The sequence below is a fragment of the Emydura macquarii genome, unplaced genomic scaffold (assembly GCF_026122565.2).
Source record: "Emydura macquarii macquarii isolate MOO-44397 ecotype Brisbane River unplaced genomic scaffold, CSIRO-AGI_Emac_v2 contig_1876, whole genome shotgun sequence".
NCBI lineage: Eukaryota > Metazoa > Chordata > Testudines > Chelidae > Emydura > Emydura macquarii.
Window position 1 is genome coordinate 6,534,820 of NW_027132013.1, and position 21,564 is coordinate 6,556,383.

Genomic DNA, 21,564 nt, shown 5'->3' on the forward strand with positions numbered 1-21,564 from the left:
CTTACACTGAGAGCCATGAGATTTATGTCTCAATGCTTTTAATGAATCTTTCCTGCTAAACAACCTGTGGGGCCACTGGACAATCAAAGTGCTAAAGGAGCACTCAAGGAAGATAAGGCCATTGTGGAGAAACTAAATGAATTCTTTGCATCGGTCTTCGTGGCTGAGGATGTGAGGGAGATTCGCAAACCCAAGCCATTCTTTTTAGGTGGCAAATCCAATTGAGGTATCATTAGAGGTGGCTTTGGAACAAATTGATAAATTAAACAGAAATAAATCACCTGGACCAAATGGTATCCACCCAAGAGTTCTGAAGGAACTGAAATGTGAAATTGCAGAACTATTAACTGTGGAATATAACCTATCATTTAAATCAGATTCTGTATCAGATGACTGGAGGATAGCTAATGTGATGTCAATTTTAAAAAAAGGCTCCAGAGGCGATCCCAGCAATTACAGTCTGGTAAGCATAACTTCAGTGTCAGGCAAATTTGTTGAAACTATAGTAAAAACAGAATTATCAGACACATAGATGAACATGATTTGTTGGGGAAGAGTCGACATGGTTTTTGTAAAGGGAAATCATGCCTCACCAATCTACTAGAAATCTTTGAGGAGGTTAACAAGCATGTGGACAAGGGTGATCCAGTGGATATAGTGTACTTAGATTTTCAGAAAGCCTTTGATAAGGTCCTTCACCATAGGCTCTCAAGCAAAGTAAGCTGTCATGGGATAAGAGGGAAGGTCCTCTCCTGGATCAGTAACTGGTTAAAAAATAGGAAACAAAGGGTAGCCATAAATGGTCAGTTTTCAGAATGGAGAGAGGTAAATAGTAGTGTTCCCCTGGGGTCTGTACTGGGACCAGTACTGTTCAACATATTCATAAATAATCTGGAAAAAGGGATAAACAGTGAGATGGCAAAATTTGCAACTGCTACAAAACTACTCAAGATAGTTAAGTGCAAAACAGACTGTGAAGAGTTACAAAGAGATCTCCCAAAACTGGGTGACTAGGTAACAAAATGGCAGGTGACATTCAGTGTTGATAAATGCAAAGTAATGCACATAGAAAAATATAATCCTAACTATACATATAAAATGATGGGGTCTAAATTAGCTGTTACCACACAAGAAAGAGATCTTGGTGTCATTGTGTATAGTTCTCTGAAAACACCTAGTCAATGTGCAGCGGCAGTCAAAAAAGCTAACAGAATGTTGGGAATCATTAGGAAAGGGATAGATAATAAGAAAGAAAATAATATGGCCTCTATATAAATCCATGGTATGCCCACATCTTGAATACTGCATGTAGATCTGGTTGCCCCATCTCAAAAAAGATATATTGGAATGGAAAAGGTACAGAAAAGGGTAACAAAAATGATTAGGGGTATGGAACAGCTTCCATATGAGGAGATATTAATAAGACCGGGACTTTTCAGCTTGGAAAAGAGATGATGAAGGGGGATATAATAGTGGTCTATAAAATCATGACTGGTGTGGAGAAAGTAAATAAGGAAGTGTTATTTACTGCTTCTCATAACAAGAATTAGGGGTCACCAAATGAAATTAAGAGGGAGCAGGTTTAAACAAACAAACAAAAGGAAGTATTTCTTCACACAACACATAGTCAACCTGTGGAACACTTTGCCAGAGGATGTTGTGAAGGCCAAGACTATAACAGGGTTCAAAAAAGAACTAGATAAGTTCATGTAGGATAGGTCCATCAGTGGCTATTAGCCAGGATGGGCAAGGATGCAAAATCATGCTCTGAAGTGACCCCAGCCTCTATTTGACAGAAGCTGGGAATGGGCAACGGGATGGATCACTTGATGATTACCTGTTCTGTTAATTCCTTCTGAAACACCTGGCATTGGCCAATATTGGAAGATGAGTTACTGGGGTAGATAGACCATTGGTCTGATGCAGTATGGCCGTTCTTATATTCTTATGGGGCTATTTGCATGAGTAAAGGTAGCAGCACCTGGTCCATAATGGGTCAGATACATTCTGGTGTAACTCCATTAACTTCAGTTTGTGGAGCAACAATCATCCTTGGTTTAATGCCATTGACTTTGCGGTAGAAGACTACAGTGATGAGTGCGGTAAGAATGCCTGGGTAGATAGCTTTGGGGTTGAATAACGTGCTGCTTAAACACTTTGAATGAAATTCATGAGGCTGGATGGTTGCTCCAAAGCCAACAGTTTCCATGAGTTAAAAAGATGCATCATTGTTCCACAAGAAATTATTTGTTTCAGTTATCTGACAAATTATAAACAAGCACCACTGAAAGCAGGATATTTTTTGTTTTGATTGATTAGCTGACATAATCTAAGGTAAGATTAATCAACAGGGGAAAGGAAGAAAAGGGTGCTCAGGTACTATGGTGATGGCAGTAGTATAAAACCTTAAGATAGGTTAGCTAAACAGGATAGAACTGTCCTGGTGGGAGAAAAAGAGAATTATTTTTAAACTGTCTTTAAAACTATGCTAAAGTTGTGGTAAAAATGGACTGAAAACACAGTCTTTAAGTCATTTTGTTTTCCAAGGTATAGAGAGTCCTGTGTATAAAATGGGAGAGGAAGACTTATAGTTAGATTTCAGCTAGATTTCAGACATCCAAGCCTTCCTTAAAAATGTTAACTGTGGCTCACAGCATTCCTGAGATGTAAGTACAGTGAAGCTATGGTAAGGACTCCACCTCTAGTATGCAACCCTCTGTTAAGAGACCACTGTAAAACTTTCATTCAATGTCCAGCTGAAGAACCAACACTATGAGGAAACAGAGTTTTGCAGGTCCATGGGGTGATTTATTTAAGACAGGTTTCATTGCAGTCGACTTATTTTTCAGAAGGATACACTAAGGCACAGAGAAGTTAAGGGTCAATCCCACTTCCATTGAGGTCAATGACAAGACTTGGCCAAAGTTGCATAATGATTCAGTAGGCCAAATCTAGCCCTGGCGAATGTAAGCACATCTATTACTGAGTCCATTAACAGTTGTGTCTTCTACATTAGGGATGAATTTAACCACTCCATTCCCTTTCTTTCAGACAGCTGCACTTCTCTTACCTAATGCTCAGAGTCCATGTTATGTTCCATAAATATTGTCTTTCAGACTGATCATTACATGGTTCTGTTTGGGATAAAGAAATATTGTATAATGCTGAACAATAGTTAAACTCTGGTGTGACATTCATCTTGTGCAGAGAGGTGGGATAATTCACTTAGACCTCTCATGAGTTAACCTTTCTCCCTTTGCTCATAGAAATAAATATTGTAATGGAGGTCAGGCATTGTATGTCAGACTTGCTGGTCAGCTCATTTTATTGACCTGCTTAGATGTGATTGAGTTGTTAATGTACCATTTCACTGGTTATCTGCTGCTGGGAAACCATATTTCCTATCCTCTAATAATTCATCAAGCCTCTCTGCAGTTTAGAATGCAGATACTATGGGGGAAAGATGTAGAAAACAGATCTTGAATTGTTCCTTTGTGAGTTTCACACAAAGCCCTCTTGCACTCCTTCTCTAACTATGGTCACTTCAAAACACCACATTTGTTACGTTTCACAAAAGAAATCTAATACATGTTCAAATCACGTTTAGATCAGTTATTTTCCCAGTGCAAGTTAGTGTTAATTATAATATAGATTAGTAATTTTTTAAGAGGATAACTTGCTTGCAAGTGGTGCTAAACATGACTGAGGTAATTAGAATGTTTAACAACCAGTACAGAAAAAATAAACAAACAAACCCACAGACATGCATACACACACATAAACATTTCCACTTCTTTTAAAGACTTTTAATCTAACCTATCTATGCAAAGATCGAGAAAACCTAGGGGAAAATTGGGCCTTATGTACACTTTGGAATTGTTTTTAGAAGTCCCCACATTCCTCAGAAATAGTGACAGGTTGTGGAAGAGGTTCAGAAATTGGGCTCAGAGCCAAACCTTTGTGATGTAGAAATCAACATGGAACCAAATTCTTAAGGCCTCATGTATAGCGCAAATCCAACAGCCCCATGTAGAGCACAGTTTGACTAATGAACAGCTGGGATGTCAAAATGTCCAGTTGGCTAGCAGGATGACATATACCCCAAAGCCCACTATGTTTTTTACCACTCATGTTTAGTAGTACTTAGTGGTAGCCTAATTTTCACTTTGGCCAAATTGGGCAGTCCAAGTGAGGGCAGGGAAGGCCAAGCAGAGAGTGGAAGCTGTTAAGTTTCACTTCACCGGGGGGTCTGCACCCTCTTCAGATTGCACTATGAAGGGTCCTAAACCCTAAGTCAGTTGAATGCAGGTATGCATCTCCGCTGGTCAAAACTCTCTGCATAAAGGATTGTGGTGGAGCAGCTGTCAATGCTGCTGCAACCCTGAAGCTGTAGTATTGGATGCAGAGTGGCAACTGAAAAGGGTTGGGCAAATATTAATTTGCTCGGATCCCAGCAGACCTCTTCAGCACACACTTCATTTACTCAGGCTGAGTGCTGAGGAGTGGGCTTGAAAATGCTGGCTTCACAGACTGCAAAAGTTCAGCTCACGATATAGTTCAAGCCACACATGAAAGATGAGGAAACCCTTGATAATGATTCTTGTCAGCCTCACGAGATGAGTTCCCTGCACCACAGAGATGAGCACTTGTGATAAGTAAGGGCATTCCCACCGCTATGAACTTTCTTGTGGTGAACTGGCAGTTAGCACAGGTGGGTGTGAGATGCCACATGTGTTGGGGGTTCTCTTGAAGGGAATGTATCCTTTTCACAGATTGGTTGGTTGCTTTGGCCCATCCCTGGCATCTGAAATTCTGCCAGGTGTTAAATGTCTGCCCGTTCTTACTGAAAACGAAAAGCTTGTTTTTCTTGAAAGGCTTTAAGTAATTCTAAAGCTCCTCAAGGGATGATGAGTTTGATACATTTGTGATTCTTGGCTGTTTGAGGAGACATCTTGTTCTGTGTTGGCAGGACTATTGTACAGCCATGTCATACATTTACGATACTGTCAGATACTAAGAAAGCAACATGGAGATATTTTAGCTTTATCCCTTTTTTATGAAATTTTTGCAAGAAGAAAGGCAAGTGTTAAGAGGTACTGTCATTATCATAATCAAGCTAATTTATTTGAGATCACACAGACCCACAACTAAATGAAAATCAATTATAATAAATTGTGAGAATGCAAAATGTTTGTCTTATTTATATAACCTCTGAAAAAGACAATGGCAATGAAAATGCTCCTGAGCAGTCAATTGTGATCTTATACAGCAAGATATTGTATATCTTCTTCAGAACAACTATTCACATAATCATGTTTCCAAATAGCAAGTAAAGATGGACCTGAACCAAATCCCTGGGGCTGATTTCGATCTGAACTTCAGGGGCTAATCCCACTCACTATATTAAGGGCCAAATCACACTCCCAGATCTGAACTTTGGGGAACTTTGGGGCAGTTCAAAATTGGACCTGTATCCAAATGTTTCTCAGGGCTGTTTCTAAGGGCCCATTTGTACTGCAAAAATAATGGAGTTTGGGGACTGCCTGTGTCGAAAAATCCCATGGAATGTAATAATAATTAAACCAATTGAGTTCTATAGAAATGTAATAGTGCTCGATAGAAATTATTGTGAAAATATAGGAATTAAATGGAAAATTATCTTTTCTATGAGTTGAATCGTCCTACAAAAATTCTATAGCATGTATACAATTCTCTAGTGAATTTTATAGAATGGCTCAAAAACCTAGGAAAATTTATTAATATCTATTAAATTCTATATGATTTTGTCATGAAAATGATTACAACAGAGCTGTGCCTTAACCCCATTACAATAAGGTTAAAATTTGTAGGCAGGACTTCATTGTGTTTCATAACCATGCTAAAGCCTTAAGCTAAATCCAAGGCTTTTTCCTGGTTGCATGAAATGTTTACAACAGTTAGGTCCCATCAGCACAACAATTTTGAACTATGTTGCAACCAGGCCTTCAGACATGGTTGTTTTTGTAGTGCAGACAGGCCTTAGCAGTAAATAAACCTCAAGATTCATAGGTATTGTATAACACATTCTATTCCTATGAATAAAACCTTAGAATATCTAATATGCATAACTTTCAGAAAGATGCAAGTGTCATCCATCATATTACTGCCGTTTCTCAGAATAACTCAGCTAGAGGACAAATTCCACCCATTACTTAGAAGTGTTGACTCCGCCGTTTAGATTCACTGCAAATTGCACATTCACTCTTTAAAAGACGGAAGCTGAGATGCATTTTTTTTTGGTCTGTGTCAGATTTACAACCAGCTTCCCAAAACATGACAAGACAATACATTGGTCCAATGAGCTACTTTCCTGCTGGATAAATTTTTACAGTAAAGAAGATAGAAGGCTAGTGTCTGTCCCAGGCACCACCGATGCTGTATTAGTATTTTTATGCATTAGTTTAATATTTGCAAAACTTTCTAAAACAAAAGAATCAGGAAAGAACAAATTATGGTCAGCCTGCTTATTGAATGAACATTTAATGCAGGATTGTCCTTTGTTTAAGTCAGATGCTTAGACTTAGTTTCCCTGCCCACCAAGAGTTCTGTTAACTAATCTATTTCAAAATCCAGGCTGTCAAAACACAGACTGCTAGCACTAGTTGAATAGTATTTCACTGAATCAAAAATTTGACCAATTTAAGGCTTTTTTTGTTTTGATTACGTAACACGTGCAAACAATTCCTGAATTCTGCAGATGTTTGTCACTCATAAGAATTCATCAGATAGACTGGACAAATAATTTCCAGACTTGGGTTTGTATGTGGACTGGTTGCAGAAATATTTACTTTTACTATTTGCGGTATGCAATTGGTCACATGGCTTATTTCTTGCTCTCTGTGTCACTGGATGACTGAAACTTTTTAATCAAGAGAATATAAATGAGGGATGGTGGATAACAAGCTGATAATAATGAAAAATGAGATGTGAATAATGCATCTCCGGTGCAAATTTGTGGAAGTTTTGCAGTCACTAACATCACCACGAATACTTACAATCATATGAATATTCACGAACAGGGCCTAGTCCTACAAAATGTTGAATACTCTCAACTTCCATGGTCTTTAATGAGAGTGCCTTGTCGAATGAGGGCCATAATAAATGGTATGACCCCACGAATGGCTGCAAATTGAATTGCTTGCAAATATATTAATGCACCTGTTTTTTCATTACTCAACCAGCTGTGTTGCCATCCAGGATCCTGATACTGATATTCCAAAGGATCAAAAACTGGACAGCCAACCTCTGCTAGTCACATTTGCAGTTCAGTCAGTACTGTGCCATGCAACCCCCTCCCTATGTGTCCTTCTCCTCAGCCACAAAAGTAATGTAGATAGCTACCAGGCCGTTACTTTTTCATCAGAATCTGTTTGGAGTAGTCCAACCAAGATCAGATCAAATGGCCACATAGTCACATAATCAGATCAAATGGCCACATAATTACAGGTGGTTTAAACAGGAGTAGCAGGTGAAATTAAGCAATGATAAATTTAGAATGAACATCAAAAATATTTCCTGAAATAGAGATCTGTTGATGCTAGAAATCTCCCAAGGGAAGTAATAGAAGCTGACTTGCTGGTGTTCACTGGGAATATACTGTAGATATCAATGCTTTATTCTAACTTGGAAATGGACTGAATAACCTGGCAAGGCTTTTCCATCTCTAATTTACAATACTATAAAAGTCTGAGTGGTTTTAAGTATGAGATTTTATTTGTTGAAGTTTTCATCACTTGGAGATTTCAATTTAAGTGGTGGATTCAGTTTGGAGATTTTGATTTTGTCTTCTGCTCACAGACCCGAAGGATTGTCTGCTAGTTGCTGATTTGTACACAGACTGGACAATCTGTCATATAAAAATTGCTCCCAATACACCAAAAAAGCCATCACACTGTTGAGCTATTTGAATAATTTATTTGAATGATCAGTAATTTGAACAGTCCTGGTACGTTACAATAACCAATGAAGGTGTAAGGGAAGGCTTCATTTTTACTCTTACAACTACAGCAGTGCTTATTTTACAGGTGGGCCTGAATTAAAACTTTAGCTTAGATCCCCTCAGAACTTTGGGGAAGCTCACATCTGGATCCAGATATGAACTGGATGGTTTAGGCATATAATATGGATATGAACAGGAGGCCTGGATCCAAACTCAATTGAACTTTGTGATTCAGCTTTGTCTTGAGTTAAATTAATGATTGATCACTGTCCTGACTTTGGGACACCTGAAACCAGACTTCCTCCAGAATTCAGAAATTGTTGGGTGAATCAGCTTTAGATTTAGAAATTAGCTTCTTTCGTTTTTTTTTCAGTATCCATTTATCAGTGTATCTATCAGGGGTATACCCTGGGCACCTGCCAACGTACGATCAAAATGTCAGCAGACGGCATCACTACCCTTTGCAGAAATGGGTTTAGCAAGAAATAATTTCCAAGGCAAATAATAAATATGTCTCTCAGTTGGAAGTCCTTATCCACTGGTGCTTTCTTTCTTTTACAAAGAGAAGTTAAAGATGGACTGTAAATTAAGAAAATTAAAATCTAGTTACAACCAGTTCAGCCCATTTTCTGCTAAATAATTGATGCCAACCAAGTGGTGGTGGTGGTAGCTGTGGTGGTGATGGGAGATCAATGCAGAAATAAATTCAATTAACCTTTTAAAAATTATCTCCCTAATCCCCTGTAAAATCCTATCACACTTCCTGCTTCACTGAAGGTGCCCCAGAATCAGTTTACGAAATCACAGAAATCTCATTTCAATCCATGGTATTTATGATCTCATGTAATGAAGCATTCTGGAATACCTTCACTGAACCGGAATGTACCAAGAGGATTTCACAGAGGGGAAAAGATTTTTTAAAAGGTGAATCTGATTTCTGTGCTAAACATACACTTCTACCCCCATCTCCTACAAAGAAAAGCAGGTTAGCAAATGCCCACCATTGCTGTGGCAATGAGCATATCCCAAATACCTTAAACAGCTCATTCAGCATATTCACCTGTTTTAACTCAGTTTTCAATTTTGCTTTGCAGATAACCTTTCCTAACCTTTTGTTCCTACATGGAATTTACATAACCCACAAGCATAGAGGAAACAAAAAGCTGTGGGTCTTTCAAACCATCACCATCTTATTAGCACTCTGAAAGATGTTTTTGCTGAAGAATTCAGCAAAAGAGGGTGCTGATTGCTGCCTCATATTAAGGTTTCTCTGTTATAAATGTTAATTGTTGTAGGCACTCGAGTCTTCAGTGGCCTCTGAGTCACATTTTTATGATAGTTGATGCAATCTGTGACAAGATGGGAAGAAAAAAGTATCTTGCTAGCCTCTAAGAGCTCAAGAGGACTGATTACACATAAAAGCAGCACAACTTTTATAAAGCTTCATTTGAATCCCACAGGAAAAAATATGTTAGAAAATCAATTAACTTTCCACATGAAAAAATGCCTCATATGGCTAAGCGCACCTTACATAGTTTCTTGATTATATTTGGAAGCAAATTGCCTTGATTATACCTTTAACTGGAAGGGAAGCCTGTTAATTAATTTGATACATGCTATAGTGCTGCTAAATTGTATCATGGAATGAGTAAATTAGCCTACACCGATGTTTGTCTCCTGTAGAAAATAACTATTGCTCACTTAGTCAGTCTCACTTTTTGCTGAGTTGGCACAACTGGTTGTTCATTACCATGCATGTTAAAACAAAAATTATTACTGTGTTATATTCAGGAAGGTAACAGTAGTAAATAAATTGCCGACTTATTTGAAACAAGGTTTAAACAAATTTCCCTCAATTTTAGAGAGGTTCAGATTTGAATTTCACAGCTGGCCTGCATCACTGCTGGTGCTGAGCCAGAGCCCCAGATTCAAACACACCTGACTTCTTGAAAAGTTCAGCTCTGGATCCAAATTTTTATGTCTACTGGTCAGTGTCTGAACATGGTTCAGGTGAGAAGTCAAATTGGTTTCTAAATTTGTCATGTCACTTCACAAGAGAAAAATCCCCATATATTTGTACTATTATTTATTTATTTATTACAGTTATTTTCTGGTAGCATATACAATATGCTAGGTACTTTCCCAACACAACAGAAAGTATGGTCCGTGACCCAAGTGTTAATAACCTGAAAGATTTACACCTGTATTTACAATCCTTGCTGAAAAAACCCATTTGAATATAAAGGCCACTGTCAATTCCTCATGTTCAAAATGTGAATACATGTAGAGACACTGCCAAGAGTGAACTGCTGTATTTACAAAAATATCTTCATGTGTTCTTAATATCATTTTATTAGATGATTAAAACAAAAAGAATGTTAAGAATCTGCTTTGATTATCACCACGTTTGTTTGTTTTCACACTGTGTTCAGTTAGGGCAGTGAAACCAGACTGGTCAGTTTCATTTTCTGGTTCATTATCACAGCAGGTCTAATAGCCCAAGGGAGGCACCTTTTATATAATCTAGCTGGAAAAATAAAATACTTCACAATTAGGGAACAATACTCTCATCACGGTAGCCCACTATTATAATCCATTTCTGCTTTCTTAGAGATGAGCAAACCAGAATCAGAGGCCCATTTTGAAAGGGAAGCTAATATTCATCGTTAGGGAAAAAATCCTAGAGAAAGATTCCTTGCATCATGCTCTCAAGTTGAATCTTTGTCAGCAGTGAACTCTCGAGCTGAAGAACTACGACCTCAAAGGCCTTACCTCTGGTTCCTAAACACAGTTGCACAGGGCCAAATTCATTCCTGGTGTAACTCAAATGTAATCTCAATAGAGTTACTCTAGGGATGAATTTGGCTCAGCGTTTCAGCAACTATATTATTGGCAGTGTCCTTTTATATAGTTATTTATTTGTTTGCGTAAGGAATTTAGGATGTAATATATTTTGATTTCTGAGTCTCTCTCTCGAGTCAGGGACCATTAATTAATAACTCAGATTGTACCCTGAGAACAGAGGAAGCCAGAAAGAGAATATGATGTGTGATTCTAGTATTGTTGAACTTCCATAAGAGGTTAAAGGATGATGGACAGGCTTTCAGGGAAGGTTGATTAAGAGAGAGTAATACAATAGCTACTAACTAGAAAGCTCTTGTCTGTGGAGGAAGAAAGATGAAATAAATGACAGCAAAAATGTGAGTTTGAGTGTGGAAAACTTGATTACAAAAATAATATTGAGCTTCTTTGATTGCCATCATTTCACAGTCCCAGGATACTACTTTGATATTTCTGTGCACTGATTTCCTGCTTCTAAGTTCAAAATAAACATCTAAGTTGTAACTTAAAAATACATCTTTTGGAAGCACTGAGTTTTTTTAAACTACATAAAATGAAAAACAGGAAAATAACATTGAAATCTCAAAAAAAAAAAAAAAAAAAAAATCTCATTTGAGAACTCATGGTGGCAATGTTGCACCATTTCTGACTATACATTAGTTCAGAGTACTTACCCAAACAATATTAATTTACTAAGCAATAAATAGGCAGATGCAGTACAGTGGTGCTTTAACCAGGGAACATTGTACTTGGTAGCACTGACTGTGTTTTCTATTAAAATATACAGTATGGTATGGGAAAAGTAATACATTTTTGTCTTTTTATAACACTTGTATAATTCAAATGCGTTATAAACACAGATACATTTTCAGTTCTGCAGCAGTAACCTACCCAGTTTTGCAAAAAGATTTGACTAATTAGTTTTATTCCATCAAACCAATAGTACCTGCCTGAAAGGAACATTTAATGTAATAAAAGAAATCATGCACCAACCACACAAAGAAACCAGCCGGCACATCCCACCAATGTTACAAGGCAGAGTTCTTTCTATCTTTCAGAAGAAAGCTTTACTGCTCCAATGTGCTTACCATGAATTCTCTCTCTCTCTGTCAGAAAGCTCTCTTCTAAATATAAACTTCCAAATAACTTGAATTCCCAGAAATGTCTTTGAAAAAATGGTGCCACTGTAAAATGTTTCACACAGCTTGACAGGAAAAGCTTCAGAAGGGACATTAGCATGAGTTTGTTGGCCCAGTTGCCAGTACGTAAGTACAAACCCCATCACGTTTGGCATTATAATTGACTCTCCTTGTTGACAAATTCGGCAGAGCAGTCCAAGAGTTGTTGGCCATAGATCTTCACTATCCTCTCAGCCCTGCAGAAGGCTCCTCCAAAGCCAGAGCTGAGGCACATTGGAATGCAGCTATGGAGAAGCTTGAACTGTCATGAACAGGGCTGCATAAATGATTTCAGTTTCCAGGAGTATCAGTCTAACACCTTTCATGACGTCCTGCTCTGGTGTCAGGTATTGTACCTCTGACTCTACACTTGTACACCTTGTTTGGTTGTCCCCCCATATCAGCTGACTTCTGTGTCTTTGTGGCCCCTCTTCTCTCATAGAGAGGAGGCCATTACTTTTCCTGTAGCTCCATACCCTGCTTAGATGTCAAATAAACAAATACCTTTCACCGGCACTAAATTAACACTTTTAAGGGGTCATTTTAAAAGGCTGATAGGCTGTAGGGGAAAGCTACCACCTTTCACCATTGGATTATTGCGATAGCCCTTCACCTCTACGGGATGGAATTCAAATCCTGATTTTGGTGAAAAGAGAAATGATCATGGTAGGTGTCATCAGATTCTCCTCAAATAGCAGAGGTGCTCAGGTTAAAATGGAGATAGGCTGAGAGAGCTGCATGAGGGGGACAATTCTGGTTTCTTTGGTTCAAAACTAATGCTTTGCTAACCTCCTCCCCCCTCAAATTAAAAAAATAAAATAAAATAAAATAAAGGCCACAAGACCTGCACGGAAAAGCAATCTACTTAGCTTCACATTAAAGAGTACTAACTATACCAACAAATGGGTATGCACGGGTTGGTCTTCATGAATAATCAATATGCACACAAAACAGAGGAAAATAAGTTTTGGGAAGCAAGCAAACATCACTGTCACACTTCTAAGAAGGTTATTATAAATGATTGTTGGCCAGATTCATCCCTGGTGGAACTGCATTTAAGTCAATGGAGTTACACTAGGGATAACTTTGCACTAATTGGTTTATAAAAATAATATAAAAGGTATTTTCCCTATGTCTGCTTAAAGTGAAGATTGGTGTTCTTAGAACTCTTAAATCCTCTCTTCATCTACAGAACAAGCAAAACCTTAGCAGTAATAGAGCAATGTTCCTCACTTATAACTGTGCCTCAAACTTCAGATGGAGAGGCCACTTTGACTGCTAATCAGGAGTTCAATATCGATACAGTCATTGGTCTCAGTTCTGAGAAATAAAACTAGAAAGGTATCTTTCAACTTGCCAAGTCCCAACAATATCCTTCATTCAGGAAACTTAAAATGTCATGGGATTCCTTCCTTTGGGTGTAGATACCAATCTATGTAACCTGAGTTTTAGAATTTTTTATTTCTGACATCAATAACTTTCCACAAGAGAAGTGAGAAACCAAATTTGTGTGGAATGGTGGTAACTTACTAAAATGAGTGACATTCCTTGATATGAGCTAAACTTGAGATGTATGACTAGAAATTGGAGAGACCAACCCATTCATTTCACATAGGCCAACCAATAGCCTTCAGATGGTGCTATTTACCAGGGCTGATTGGTACTGGTTACTACTATTGTATCCTGCTATTAATCCCAACAGATATTTTGTTCTTTGAAACTTGCCTTCTCACCTCCTTCAGAAAAACAAACATCTCTTACAGTCCTTTAAACAAAGGTGTTTTTCTTTCATTTCCCCTCTTCATCCTCTTCTAAGTTCCCATCTGCATTATATCTCCTTAAATACATCTTTGTTATTACACTAAACTGTGCAATTTTCAACATCCATTGCCTCTGAGGCTGTTCTTTCATTTTCATTATGTGCTGTTTCATTATGTGCTATGGACAGGCACAAGGCAGTGGAAATTCAGAGAGGGGACCCTCATAGTATTTCCTGAGCCCTTTTGTGGGTATGAGAACAAAGAGCATAATGATGAATAGGTTAATGAGTGATAACAGATGCATGACATCAGCGGAATGATTCTCATCAGTAGATCAGTGATCCTGAGGGCAGGACACTGTTTCCTAGTCACTTTTGGTTAGCCCTTCTCCTCGTGCCCCAGGATGGGAAAAGACATCTCATTTCATCAGGTGGTTTCAGAAGCAGCAGGTGGGAGGTATAGGGATATAACTGAGGAAACTAAGGGATCCTTTCCTTCAAACAGGTGCCCTGGCCCCATTTGAAGCAATATTAGAAGTAAACTCACCACCTCCCTAAGGAAGATTCCACTGCAGTAAGCTCTGCCACTCGCACTACACATTAGCCTGGCCTTTCCAGAAGTTATACTATGGAGAAGAGGCATGTGTACAGTTCAGTAATGGCATCAGTGCTGTAATATCATAAGAACTATACTCTCTGCCTTTCCCCCGCATATATTTTGGGTTGTTTATTTCTGTGCACACCTTTCAATTGTACATAAAACGCCTATGCTTCCTTTCTCCCCATTTGACCAAATGCCTGAACGTTATAATCATTTGTCCAAGTAAAATGGAGATTTTTAACTAAATGACTGAATGTCTCTTTTGACAGAGCAAGTGTAACAGAAATACACCACAAGTTATAGCCTGTCATGTGTCCTGGTCCTTTCATGTGTCATGTGGGGTCATAACAGAGAACATTCTGGGATACACACCTCCCATGATGGAATGCCTGTTATTTTGGTTTCTGTGATGGATGCATGGTGGCATTGCTACCAAGGATTTCTTGCTCTTCTAGACGTTTGTAAGAGAGAAAGGGAAAGAAAAAGCTAGCCTCAATGTGGAAAAACCCCTTCTTGTCCAACTTTTATTTAATTTAAATAAATTAAATTAAATTAAAAATAAATTAAAAAAATAAAAATAAATTAAATTAAATAAAAAATTTAAAGGTATCCCTTGAGGTGAGAGTGGTTGCTTGAATTTTTTTTTTTTTTACAAAATGTCACTACTCTGGTTTCAGCTCTTTTGCTGCCTGAATTTCAGGGATCAAGGCACTAACGTTGCTAGTAAACTTTGGCCTAGAAATACTCTGTCCTTTTCAGTTTCTAACACATCATTACATAAGGAGAATTTCTTTCTAGCCTACAGCAACAAGAGTTGACATTTATTCATTGGTCCCCCATGTATATCACATGAAGTCTTCAGATGCTTTATGATTAACTGGTGTAGTAAGCTTCTAAAATCAAAGAATTCACATGGGAAAAAACATGTAATAAAATAAAGCCTGGATTTTATCCAGATTTCAACTAGGAAAGAGAAGAAATAGGCCTCTAATACCACTTAGAGTCCCATCTTTTGTCATTGGTCACCTTTATTAGTGGAAATATGAGTTGTACAAAGAGGCAGAGGGGTTTAACATCAGTACATAGCACAGAGGATGTAAGAAAACATGGAGTAATCATCAATGAAACCCAGGAAGTGGGCTGGATGTTGTCAAAATAAGCAATAAGACGGCTGTATTCAGAAAGCACGAGTTAACTGGTGAGTCATTTGCACCAGCCTTATGCTGCTCAGGACTTAAAGCTTACTGATAACAGTCCATACCAGACTGGACATTTGTCTGCCTCATAAATCCCCCGCACAGTTGGATGCACTTCAGAAAAAGACCAAGAGTTGTCACCATAAACATGGACTGTGCAACATTGCCAGACTTGAACCTGAGATTGTACAGGGAGGTGCTGCATGCTGTGCCTTGCTCTCACTCGTGCTAAGAGTCACTAGCATTAATCAGTAGTAAAATTCAAGATACAAACATGGTTAGTCAGTCACTCGCTACACTGTTATTAATAATACGAGGTCAGAACCATTCAAATACAAAAGAGCTTGACAGCTGCAGAATTTCGCATGTGCCATATTCATGCCAAATGTTTTCATGGGAATCCAGCAGGGTGGAAAGCATCAGCATCAACATCCAGACAACAGTATAAGTGCAGTAGATAAGCAGTCTCATGTTAATGGCTTTTAACCATCTTCCTTGAAACACCTACAATTCCTGGAATCACAGCTCCGAAGCCTTCCAAAACAGATCAAGAGAGTGCAGTTTATTCTGGGTTGTATTTTTTGGTGAGTCCTTAAAAATAGTATCCCGGCTTCTCTGCTTGGATATTTAAGATCCAGCAGCAATTTTTGTAAGAGTAAAGGTTTTCCCTCGTGTCCTAACTAGAAGTCTTCTCCTGTCACTCTCCAGTGTACCTCTCCCTAACCACTGCAGAAGTGGGTACATGCAGACCTGTATGTATATAATTTTCTAACTGCTTAGTAACAAAAGGCCTTAAAATTCACCTTGGCCTGCAGGAACACAAAGTCTTTTAAATATTTTTTAAATATTTAAATAAATATTTTAAAAGGAATTCAATGTTATTCAATGAAATTCGCCCTGCAGAAGCGAAGGAATTTTAAGGTTTCTGGAATGTATACAGAACAGGAGTAAAGTAAGTGTGATCTGGGTGGGTAGGGAGCAAAGCTTCTCCTCCTCTGCTTTAGAGTATAGGGTATATCCACATCACAGTTGTGAGTGTGTTTCTCAGTGTGGGTAGAAAGATGTGTGCTAGCTCTGCTTGAACTAGCATGCTAAAAATAGCAGTATAGCCAGGGGTAGCATGGATGGCAAGTTGGGTTAGCTGCCTGATTGCAAACCCATTTGGATAAGCCCAAGCCAACACCCATGCAACTCCAGCTATGCTCCTATTAGCATGCTAGCTTGAGCAGAGGTAGCATGTATCCAATCTACCCACTCTGGGAAGCATGCTCCCAGGTGCAGTGTAGACATATCCATGGGGAAAGCACCCACTCCTCCTTTCCTGGGTTGGTGGTGAGAGCGCCCCTTCCTGCTTCAATCCATTCTAATCAGTAATATGAAGCAAATGACTTTGGTGAACTCCAGCCAGTTGTTTTTTTTACTACAGGGCTGCATTTTAGAGAAGGGAAACAAATAATAATACCACAAGGCCTGAAGAAACCTGGTGATGTTCACTTGTTAATAAAAGAAAATTGAACAGAGGAAAAGATAAAACAGAGGAGATTAAATGACTTCTTACCTCACAGTGCACTGACATTTTCCCATCCTGATTAGAATTCTAGACCACATCTAAGAATTGTGTTAGTAAATGTGTATATTAAAATTCAAAACTACTTGCTGAACTTTAAAATATTTTCCCTAATGCTCATTATATTGAAAATTGAAAAAAAAATCTGCATTGCTTCTTTATTCGTGAATAAAGATCCCTTCAGCTGGCTTGAGTTGCTAGTAGCCGAAGTCTTGCTTTACCTATATTTAGACTGACTAGACTTACAGAGTGATACATAACATATTACGAATTAAGTAATAATTTGTGGCTAGGTGTACAGTATGCAAAAATGTCACGTAGTTTGCAGAGATTAATGCATGAGCCAAGTGCAAATATATTAACTTAACCAACTACCTGGAAAGCAAGCTTAATGAAAACTGGAAATGAATGTAACTGGAGGAAAAAAAATCATTATTGTGACAGAATATTTTATGTAGAATATACACCCTAATATGGTGACATGTATGACTTAATGGCTCATCTGTGATCTCAAGTATGCAGACATGCATCACGAGTAGGAGTGGACTTAAGGTCCAGGATGAGTCATCTGCATGTGACTCTGACAAAGACAACTCTAATGCTGGAGGTTTGCTTCAGCAGAGCTACGTCTTTTAAAAGATTGTGCCACGCAACATGACATCACATCTCCAGATACTGATGCATTTTTGTGCAACATTTTCAAGCAAATGCCAGTGTCTCATGCCACCAGCTCCTTTTCTTCAGCTCAGGTTGGTTTAAAAGACTTGACCACATCTGAATGTCTCCAGATCTGAGCATCTCTAGTAAATTACTTCATACTGAAAGATTTGCTCATCATCTCATACAGACAGGTGCAGAAGGAATGACATTTTTTTCAATTAGTGGCAATCCAGGATTGCACATTCGAGGTTAGTATTGAAGCCAATCCCAGTTCAGGTGTCTGGGTTACCCTTTAACACATGGAAGTTATTTCCATGATACTTTTCTCCACACTGGTGGCATTTGCCATGCAAAAGGTCCTGAACGATTTTGCTGACATAAGAAAGTGGTTTGTGTAGGCTATTTTGTGCCTATACTTGGTATAGAATGACATACTGTGATTTTAACCTTTCCCGGTAGTAGGAGATAGTTATGCTTAGGCTTAATCAAGACTACAGCTACCTGCAAAATCTACCATCAAAAGAAAAAGGCCTGACTCAGTATATCACATATTTTTTTCTATTGTGTGAGGTCAGTTAGCATAGTTTTCTCCAATACTTTTTGATTTCAGGTATTATAGATGGTCGTGCTACAGGAGAGACCAGACTACACTTCAGTGTCTTACCACAACTATGGACCCAGTGCTCCCCTTTCCTTATGCCAATATCGGAAAGACATGAAAGAAGGTGAATTAGAACATGTCTGCTTAGATGAGGGCAATGACTCTGGCTGAGGCTCTCCTTCTCCTCATAGGCGAGGAGAAGCCAGAGAGCAGCACTCTAATTGGCATGTTTTTCTAAGGTTCATAGTAAATTGCCATGTATGATAGTGTTGGCCAGAAACATATTAACTACCACATGTGGTATTAACTTCCCATGAAGATGGTGGCCATGCCGAGCTGCATTGGAGCCTAATGTAGCCTGGCACAACAGCTAGCCATGTTGTTAGAGGGAAAGAAATTTTCTGAGGTTCACTGGCCTAAGTGACTTCTTAGGGGCTGCTATTCCAACGTATCTAAGGGAATAATGCAGTAGAGAATCCATACCAAGGTACTCACATTGATGTATTCAGCGAAATAACTGTAATGATCCTGTTTTCTGCTGATGGCTCCATTACCTTTACAGGATCCTGCTGTGTACAGACTCAGAGCCAGCTGCCATTTTGTGAGGTAGAACAGATGCAGCATGTTACAGAGAGACACATCATGTTCGGTTATGACGACTTTTTTGTTTTTTTCTTGTTTTGTTGTTTACGATAACCTAACATAAATCATCCAGAGAGGATCACCTTGTGGGGCATGGAAAAGAATAACACCCACACACTTGCTAGACTAACTCTTCTCCTTCTAAGGGGTTAGATCGGGAACTAGGAACCATGGATTCATGTTCCTCAGAAATCAAAAGGTTTCCCCACATGACATTTTGTCTCTGTTTACAATTTTATTCCCAGATTCCCATCTAAGAAGAAATCTCATTCTGCTCCATTTATATAAAACCTGTGTTTTTTGATAATTTTTTTCTAAGATCCTCTATGTAGAAAGGCTACTACCAGTTTGCCATGATAATATTAAGATATTGTTAGCTCAAATAGGCACATCACCAAGTAAACATTGCACATTGTAATTACCCATATGTTGCAAGAAAACGCAGTATTAAACTTTTTTATGTGTGATTTCTTCAAATGATACTGAAGAAATCAAATACTGTCTATTTTAGTTACCAATTTTTTATTGAAGAAAAACCAGAACTGTTGACAGTAAAAGCTATTTTCTAAATAAGCAGCCAATATGTGTCTGTAGATGTAAGGGCGTACTGTAGTGCTGAATCTACATGGGTTATAGTAAGCTTGTCTGCATTTAGAAAAGTTGTTAATGAGTATTTATTTGCAAACCACAAAAAATGTGATTGGTTTATTTATTAACCAGATCTTCTGGCTTGGTCCACTGTTTCCTCCAATAGTTCAGTTAATCTAATAAGAGAAGGATGCCATTCCATTTCGTTTAATTCTTTAATTCTTGCCTGCCCCATTTCTATAGTAGGTATTAATTATTTGAAGCCAAGGGCAAGACTGTCCCTTTGCTTCCAGCCATGACTGAAGGTGGTGAGTACTACTTTAGAAGAAACAGGTGAAAATAACTGTGCCTGCCCTGTTGTCCTCTTGCTCCACGATGATAGTAAAATGCTACTGGTATAGACCTCCAGTAACTACTCGTCCATCATGTACTGGCTCAGCAGCACTGGCTGGTGTGTTAGAGGAGCAGAACCAAGGTTCTGCATATTCCCCACTCCCCTGCTTAGCTTCAGCAAACTAATAGGTGCATAGTGCCCACATAGCTCTGCGCACCTGGACCCAAGGTCTGACTCCCTCTTATGCATGCAGTGAGGCTAACATTCTGGCCCATAGCCACGAAATACATGAATTGGTTTCCCCACACCATCGGGTGCCTTCCAGCATTTTACTTTTGTAAGACTGATGTGCAATATTATCTAATCAAGATTTTTCTACTGGTATTTGCTCCATGAGGGATCATAGTGCTATGCATTATATTATTCCAGTATTCCGGAGTGATTTGTTGGTTCATTTCCTCCCCTCACCTAGCCTCTCAATGTCAATATGACCTTATAGTTCTGTAGAGAAATGTGAAAACAGTGTACCTATTTTAAAATTTTTTTCACTAGAGATCTTATCTTATAATTTTTGCACATAGTTCTCTACTGAAAATAAATCTGATTTAAACTGTCTCCAAGTCTTATGAGTTTGTAAATAATGGGTCTGGTTCTGATTTTAGCCCAGAAAAAGTCCATTGACTTCAGTGGAGTTACTCCTGATTTACAATGGCGTGTGAGAAGAATCAGACCTAATATCTTTACTGTAAGAAGAGGGAAAAGTCCTGATTTACACATTTCTCTTGCCATTCTATGAAAGATTTTAGTTCAGTTTTGTCAAAACATTTCCTTAGCTGGATTCCGTCATCCTTAATCATTGGTTTTAATGGCAACGTAATTGACATAATGCCTGTTTACACGGCCAGAGTGGTTTAAAGGGACCTTAGTGTAAATTAGAATCTGGCCCAATATATTTATTCATTGAATAAGGTACTACTAAATGAATTTGAGCCAAAGTCCATTGAAATTGTTGACAGTTTCTCCATTGATGTCAATAGGCTAAGGACCATCCCCTATGTAAGGGTGGCAGGGTCTGACCCTTGTATATTTTAATCATTCTGTGTCCATTTTCCCCTTAATCTCTTGTGAAATTAAGTATCAATCATACAGGACATTATAAATGGTGATCAAAAGCACTAGTGATTTCTTATATTGTCTGCACACTGGAAATCCACAAATTATTTCCTGAGATTTTTTGTTTTTTTTGATTTCATTGACCAATACATACCTCTTTCAGTGTTATTAACTGTGTTTCATCTTTTTCCAGTCTGGTAATCATTTTGATCTTATCATCTCTGATTGAGTCCACCATAAACTTGAAGTGGGATACACAATAGCATAATCATACGTTTGACCCGGATACTCTTCCATTATTTCTGGTTCATATGAATTTTGAGATGTGGTTATCAATTAAATCTCTCTCTTAGGGATTGTTAATGGAAAATATTGAAAGAACCCCACTACTCCAATGGCCTTTGATTATATCTATCAGATCTAGTAAAGATAAGGGCAGACTATCACATCTTATTTAAATGATCTTTTATTCCTTGGAATAATTTACAGTAATTTTCTTTAAATGA